The sequence below is a fragment of the Dermacentor silvarum genome, chromosome 6, assembly GCF_013339745.2.
Source record: "Dermacentor silvarum isolate Dsil-2018 chromosome 6, BIME_Dsil_1.4, whole genome shotgun sequence".
In the NCBI taxonomy this organism is placed as follows: domain Eukaryota; kingdom Metazoa; phylum Arthropoda; class Arachnida; order Ixodida; family Ixodidae; genus Dermacentor; species Dermacentor silvarum.
The window spans coordinates 11752405-11759710 of NC_051159.1; positions in this window are offsets into that span (position 1 = coordinate 11752405).

Here is a 7306-nt window from a genome sequence, read left to right on the forward strand (position 1 = left end):
CATTAGAAGATATTAATTACTGCATAACCACTATACAGCTCCATACCTCACTGTATGATAAAGATGAATGTTCAGTTGAAAATGAAGGTATCTTATAGTTGCATGAACGTATACATGCGAAATGCTACAGCAGCTTTGCATCACATTAATGTCAATATTGGTGACGTATACATGCGAAATGCTACAGCAGCTTTGCATCACATTAATGTCAATATTGGTGACATCCAGCAACGTTCTGGGAACGTGCGGTTTTGTAACGTTGCTACATTGATACCATTTACACGTTAAATTGATGTTTACATGCTACGTTGACACAACGTAAGTGTCGGGACGTTGCTGTGACATTTATTTGTGACATCACTTGAACGTACAGCTGGCAACGTACATTCAACGTTCAGGTTGGCTGTTTAACGTTGCCTGACATTTGTTACAATCAGGCAACGTTTACGCTACGTTCTGTGTTACTTGGGGCAGTTATGTATGGTGCAGCGTTTCAAATGGTACTGCTTTGTATGATCCCCCGCGAGAAACACGGCACTGGCGCTGATAGTAGTTTTGGAGCACCCGCACGAAGAATACACGTATGCAGGTCATCAACTGGCTCATGCACGGAATAAGACGACAGGTCACTGCACTAGCTGGCAGTCTTCTTGACAGGACGGCCGATCTGTCTCGGTGCCACAGTAGAATTACTCCGTTGCCGAAGCGCTCCAGCGGATTGCACCGGTCCGTAAATCGATGCCCTTGAGGATGCGCAGCATCGTTAACGAAAAAAAAAAGTGCGGAGGCAGCTGGCGTCCATCTGAAAAAGCCGACGAGGCAAGTGACAGATCACAACGCCGCCATGTTTGCGCACTAACTTCACTCAAGGAGCGATTCAAGGTAGCTGCGGGGCTACCTTGAGATTCTCGAGTAAAACACTCGAGCTTTCCTTCACTCAAGGCGCGTTTCGAGTGGAGGGCGATTTGTGAAATGAAAAGCCGCCCTCAAGGAGCATTTCGAGTGGAGGGTCGAGTCGAAGTGCGTTTGTGAATACGGGGGTAAATGCTGTACCCTTCAAGGAAATCCAAGTACATTCAAGAAAAGAATCGATAATGTTGGGTGCGGCAATGAATTCTTCCTTTATCGCGATGAGCACACCGCTGTTGTCTATCACATCGAAAAAACTTGAAAGTGGATTCACTCGTAAAGATCCTGTTATCGTGAATGGTGTCGTTAAGCCAGGTCTCGGTAAGTAACACTAAAGACGCCTGGAATGAATCGATGAGCGATGAGAGTGCAATACCATTAGCGACAACACTACTAAAGTTGGTGTATAAAAAGGAAAATTTTTTATCACTGCGACAATGCAATTTTACGGGTAAGCTGGTAGATGAACCTGAGCCTAAGGAAACGAAGGAGGAACATCATTTATCCCTGCGCCGGGAAACAGGAACAGCCTGGCCTCCATTGCTGTTCCACTCGTAAACGTCATTGTTCAAATGCAGTTTGTTGAAAAGAAGACGTACTCGATCCTCGTCTTTCTTCATAGTTCGCGAAAACTGGAGAAGCTTCCGTCGCTTTTCGCGAACTGTTTCCGAGTAATCTCGCGAGATGCTCAAATTGGTGTTTTTCAACTAAAGCCGCGGCTCAGAACCAGTTCGAGTTCCTTCTCTTTGAAGAATTTGGCTATGATAGGTCGCTTCTTCTCCGACGAAAAGCGGCCCACACGATGTGCTCTCGAAATTGAGGTCGCGGTAAGCCCAAGTTTTTCGGTACAGAAATTATTTAGGAGTCGTTCTGACTCTTCCCAAGTTTCAGACTTCGCCGAATCTGTTATGCCTTAAAAGAGAACGTCAGACCGCCTACAGCGATTTTCCAGGTCGTCAATTTTTTCTTGTACACCTACGAGACTGTTGTCACGGCACGCGATGGACTGAGCACTAGGGGCTGCAGCAAATTTCTGCTCTAGATCAAGGACACGCTTTGTCAGTTTTTCTAAATCATTCTTTATATCTAAGTGAATTTGAAGCACCTTGTTAACCAATTCTTGAAGTACTGAATTGCTAGCTTCAACACGCAAGATAGAGCCAGCCACAAGGTCTAGCTTTTCCTCTTGGGCTTTGGTCATGGGTCCCGGGTTAAGCTCGACATCGCCTCCCAGAACAAGCAGGCACATCAGATACAATACAGAAGCGCGAACACTTTTCAAAACATGAGGTGGCCACGACACCGCTAAGAGACAGACATCATCGTCACGATAGGAACAAGCATCATAGTAGCTATCCTGTACAAACATCAGCGGTGAGCGTAGGATCACAGTGACGGTGCCGTGGCCCAGGGTGGCATCGGAATGCGCGCACTTTTGTACTGCCCGCCCAGCTGACTCGGTCCCACGTTGCCAGACGGAAAAAACTACGGCATCCAGAAGTGGCGGAGCATCGACGAGAGGCGAACTGGCCAAAAACGGCATTGATAGGCCGCAGTCCGTTGACGAAAATGCGCCGAGCCAGGGGGAGCTTGTATCGTTGAGCCATTCACGCATGGGTATCGTCGGGACCGGCCGCATCGAAGAAATGGACCATGGCCAGCCCAGGAAAATCAGCAACAGGACCTGTAGAAACATCAGCGATGAGCGTAGGATCACAGTGACGATGCCGTGGCCATATATTATATGGGCACCCGCACACTCCTTCCTTCCCGGGAACGAAATAGCGCACAACCTGGCTCGAGTACTGATGGACCCAGCAGGTGACACGCAAATACTGGGAACAGAGAGAGACCGGATGATCAGTTTTACCGAGATAACCAAACACTATAAATTGGGCAGGACCCGTTTCCCCCCGGCACACTCCTCGCTAAGTAGACGGCAAGCGAGAGCATGGCGCTTGTTGCAAACAGAAACATATCTGAACCCGGTGGCCTACTACCGTTACTCTCCAGAACTTTACATCGATGGATGCAGATTTTGTCAAAAAAGGGAGGACTTACAACATTTGGTGTTGGGCTTGTCCTGGGTCACCTACACAGAATAAAACGCACAAGACCAGAGAGCAGTGGGAGACCGCGCTTCTCAGCTCTGCACCGGAAGATCAACTTAAGGCAATCCAGCAGGCCGAAGATGCCGCCAGAGCCCAAGGGCTTGAGGCCGTCATCTAGGTAGAGAGGCCTAGGTCTCACAAATCTGCTGCACAAATAAAGTTTATTCCTCCTCCTCTTCCGTGTACGTACAGGATTGAACACTGGGGGTTTTGGGCCCTAGAACGTTAATTATATTTTTACTATATATATTGTTGTTTCTTATGCAAATAGGAGTAGCCGTTGCATTATATGGTGACTAAATTTCTTCATTTTGTTTTCATCTCGCATAAAAAAGAGAGACGTACCTTTGATAAAGCAAAGGCAGCTCGAAACACAAGGGCAGAGTAGTCGAACGGACCCCAAAAGCGCTTTATCACTTTATCATGCAGGCGTACCAACTCCCCCAGATGTCAACCTTGCTACAGCACCAGGGGCGTAGCCATAAATTTTTTTCGGGGGGGGGGGGGGGTCACCAATCCGACAGGGGGGGGGGGGGGGCAGGCGTCATATTTCCTCTATGTGAGGTGATCGATAATAAATATTGGTAGTTTGAGCAGACTCTATACATGTATATCAAAGACATGGGACCTCCCCCGCCCCCTCACGTGCGTGTGTGCTTGTGAAGAAATTAAGTAAAAAGTAATGTAAGCGCGGTAAAACGCAGTAAGAACTACAGGTACAGTGGGCGTTTGGAGCAACGGCCTGTCATCGCACCACTGAATGGACCAGTCTTGGAAAGCGCATCATTGACACGACCCGCCCGATCGGAGAATACATCGTTAATCACTAACCTCCCTTAAGCGTAGATGGCGTCGTCCTCGTCGGGGCGAAGTGGTTTTCACAAGTCAAGAACGGCTATACACGCGAAAATGCACGTGTGACCAGGCTATACCTGCTCACATAGCAATAGCTTGTGCGCTGCGTCTTTGCGCTAGAAAACTTAAATACGCGCAAAAACGCGTAATGCTTTTTTTTCGAAGCTTTCGTCGCCCTGCTCCTTGAAAGGAGAGCGTTGCCTTTCCTGCGGCAAGGGCATAGGCCACTGTGTCTTCCGCTGTGTGCGAGCGTGCAGCAGTCATTTGCCTTTACATCAACAGATTCAGAATTGTACAGACTATTTCACCGTACAGTATTGATATGGCATGTGTAAGCAGTTTCAAGTAGTACGTGCAACTCATTTCTCCTTCACTTACGCCGGCGCGAACAGGAAGCGGCCTCGTACCTCACAGAATCTCGACCGATCGGTGCACTAGTTAGGCAGGAATGAACTCCGGTCTTGTTCAGTGCATAGTGCACATTATCAATTTCTCAGGACGCGTGAACTCCGACGAGAACTGTCAGCGCATGCAACAAGGGTTTACTTACGCTGTACTTTGCACAGCAGTAATCCATGCTTGTCGGCTGTCGGTTTCGTACATTCTATTTCGAGTCGGTTGAATTTCACTGCTGGCATCCACCCCTTCGTGTGTACATTGCTGGTTTGGGATTCAACAACACAACAGCGACTACCAGCCGTCCGTATAGGGCACAATAGCAAACAAGAGACGTTTCACGCGCAGACTATTGCGCAAGCGTGACCCCTGAAGGGAAGCGGCGGAAATGTATACCCGCGAACCTTTCCGCCAGGGGAGAAACGAACGCTTGTGTTTAAGGCGAAACTTTACCAGCGGACATGTATAGTCGGTAAAGTTCTCTTTTCAATTTTCGCATCCAGTGTCGCCGCCCAAACTGTGCCGAGTGCGTCGCTTCCTCGCAATGCGAAGTCGCCCCCTTGAAATACGCTGCCTACACGTACTGCTGGGTAGTTCGTGTTCTGTTTTCATCAGCCCCCTTTTATAAGAATATCAAGCAAGAAAGTTAAGTGAAATTATTCCCCGGATTGAGATTTTTCGAACAGTCTTAAATACGCAGTTCTTAATTGCGTATTGTTGGGGTTTAACGTCCCAAAACCACAATATGATTATCAGAGACGCCGTCGTGGAGGGCTCCTGAAATTTAGACCACCTGGCGCCATAACGTGCGCCTAAACGGGCCTCGAGCATCTTCGCCCCCATCTAAAATGCGGCAGCCGCATTTGTTGCTTCATTTGTCGCGCATTCTCGCCCAAAACCTCACAGAGTGCCAAAGACTTGACAAACACCGCGACACGTTTTTCCGTATGCAGACATGGGGCGCTATAACGTGAAATGATTCCAAACTGTTTTGATTCCAATTTCTGCAATCAGCCTCCACGATTGGTCAAAACATTTTCGGGCCACTCCCAACTTCGCCTGTCTGTCACGCGACGTCACGAAAACCACGATAGCTCCCTATCTGATATAACGTGCACACACTGATTAGGGATGAATAAATCGCAGGAAAAAAATAATCATTCCTGATTTGACGCCTTTTCACCATTAGCCCTCTACTATTGGTCGAATGTTTCCGGGCTACGCCCACTTCCCCTGTTTGTCATGCGACATCACAAAACCGCGAAAACTCACCACGTCAAAGTGACGTGTACGCGAAAAAAATGCATTACTATGCCGAACAAAACAGAAAATTTTTCTGAATAGCTACAGACTGCCCCGTTCCGAAAGGAATAGAAGATGGCTGCCTGCCGATTGCTCAGACCCTCGCTACTCGCACCTGCCGGTGAGCATGTAATAATTTGCGTACGATAAACCTTTTTGCGTGGCAGTAAAACGTTATCGAGCCGTTTCGGCATGCATAGGATATCGCTCTGGAAACTCTTCCTTGCTGTGCATCTGTTTTAGCGACATTCTTATCCTTCCGTGGCAGGCCGCCGCGATTTTCGACCAGCCACCGCAAGCTAAGTAAGGCGAAGCGGACCAATCGGAGAAGCCGGCACCACCCTCTTCATGCAGTTATCTATTTTCACTGTGCTGGCTCAGCCCTATCGAAACTCTTTCCATTAAGCGAGATCCTCGCCTCTTGTCAGCCAATTAGATAAGAAAAACCACTGAGTGTAAACAATGTTATTGGTTTTGAAAGCGAACAAAGGTGACCTCCTATAAAAGAGTAGAGTGTCTTATTGGGTTGGTCAGACAACGCTGCGGGTCACCGCCCGATGCTTGCGTCGGTAGTTACGTAAATTTGACGTGAGGAGTTTGGAATCAAAACAGTTTGGAATCATTTTACGTTATAGCGCCCATGATTCACTGTAAATTACGAACCCAAACGGAAGCGCCCAGGAGTGAAATTGTGATAGTAAGTAGCACCGGTTTCTTGAATTATGTCCGCGCGAAGCGACGAGAAATAACGGTGGGTAAGGGGGGGGGGGGGGGTTGAACCCTTCCTGGCTAAGCCCCTGTACAACACATACCCAGTGAGAAATACGCAGTGACGCAAGTTGGTCCGGCGGTTGGTTTCGAACCCTGTTCGTTCAGCACAGCAGCCCCGATGTTGTATCCATTCGACGAAGGGCTATCCCGTGACCCGTTTTGGCGCGCAAATGGTTATAAAGACACAGACAGATTGATGGATAGTCCTCTGAAAGTGAGTGACGTTCCCAAGGTATGCTAATCACATTGTTAACAAATAGCCGTCTATAAGAAGACTGTAGATTATGTAAATTTATTTATGCGGCACTGATGCGGCTTCAGCTGCATCAGGGCCATGGTTTCACATTTCAATGCTAACGAATTGAATGCCTGGGAATAGATTTAATTTATAGGATTGTGTTGATCTTAGCCGCATATTTGATAACCAGAATATCTCTATTGAACAAGCTCATCATCTTAATTAAAAATTTGAGCTCTCGTACTTTTAAAATTTTACTCCCAGTGGTTGCAGTAGTTTGCAATACCATGCGGTAGAAACAAATTAAACCGGTTCCAGCCCCGTTAACATTAAATGAGCGTTCTCCCGTGTTCAATCGCCTCATTCCATTGATAAGTGATGTAAAATTTACAAAGGCATCATATATTCTGACTTCGTTGGTTTCATAGAATGCATTTGTTTTCCCTGGTTGTCAACTTGGATTTTAAAAAATGCAGTCATGTGCAAGACACATTGTGTGCTCTGCTAACAATTGCTTGCCGCCACTGACAATAGGTGTCACACTGGTTCTTTATTCTCAGAACTTTTGAAACAATATTACGCTGTCTGTCATGATAGACTCAACTAAACCGAACTAACATTTGTTCAAATGTGCTCTCTTAGAAGACGTTCGCAGATTTGAGTACATGGTTGCAAAGAATGTATTATATATTTATTAAGTTATTTATTTATTTACATACATACA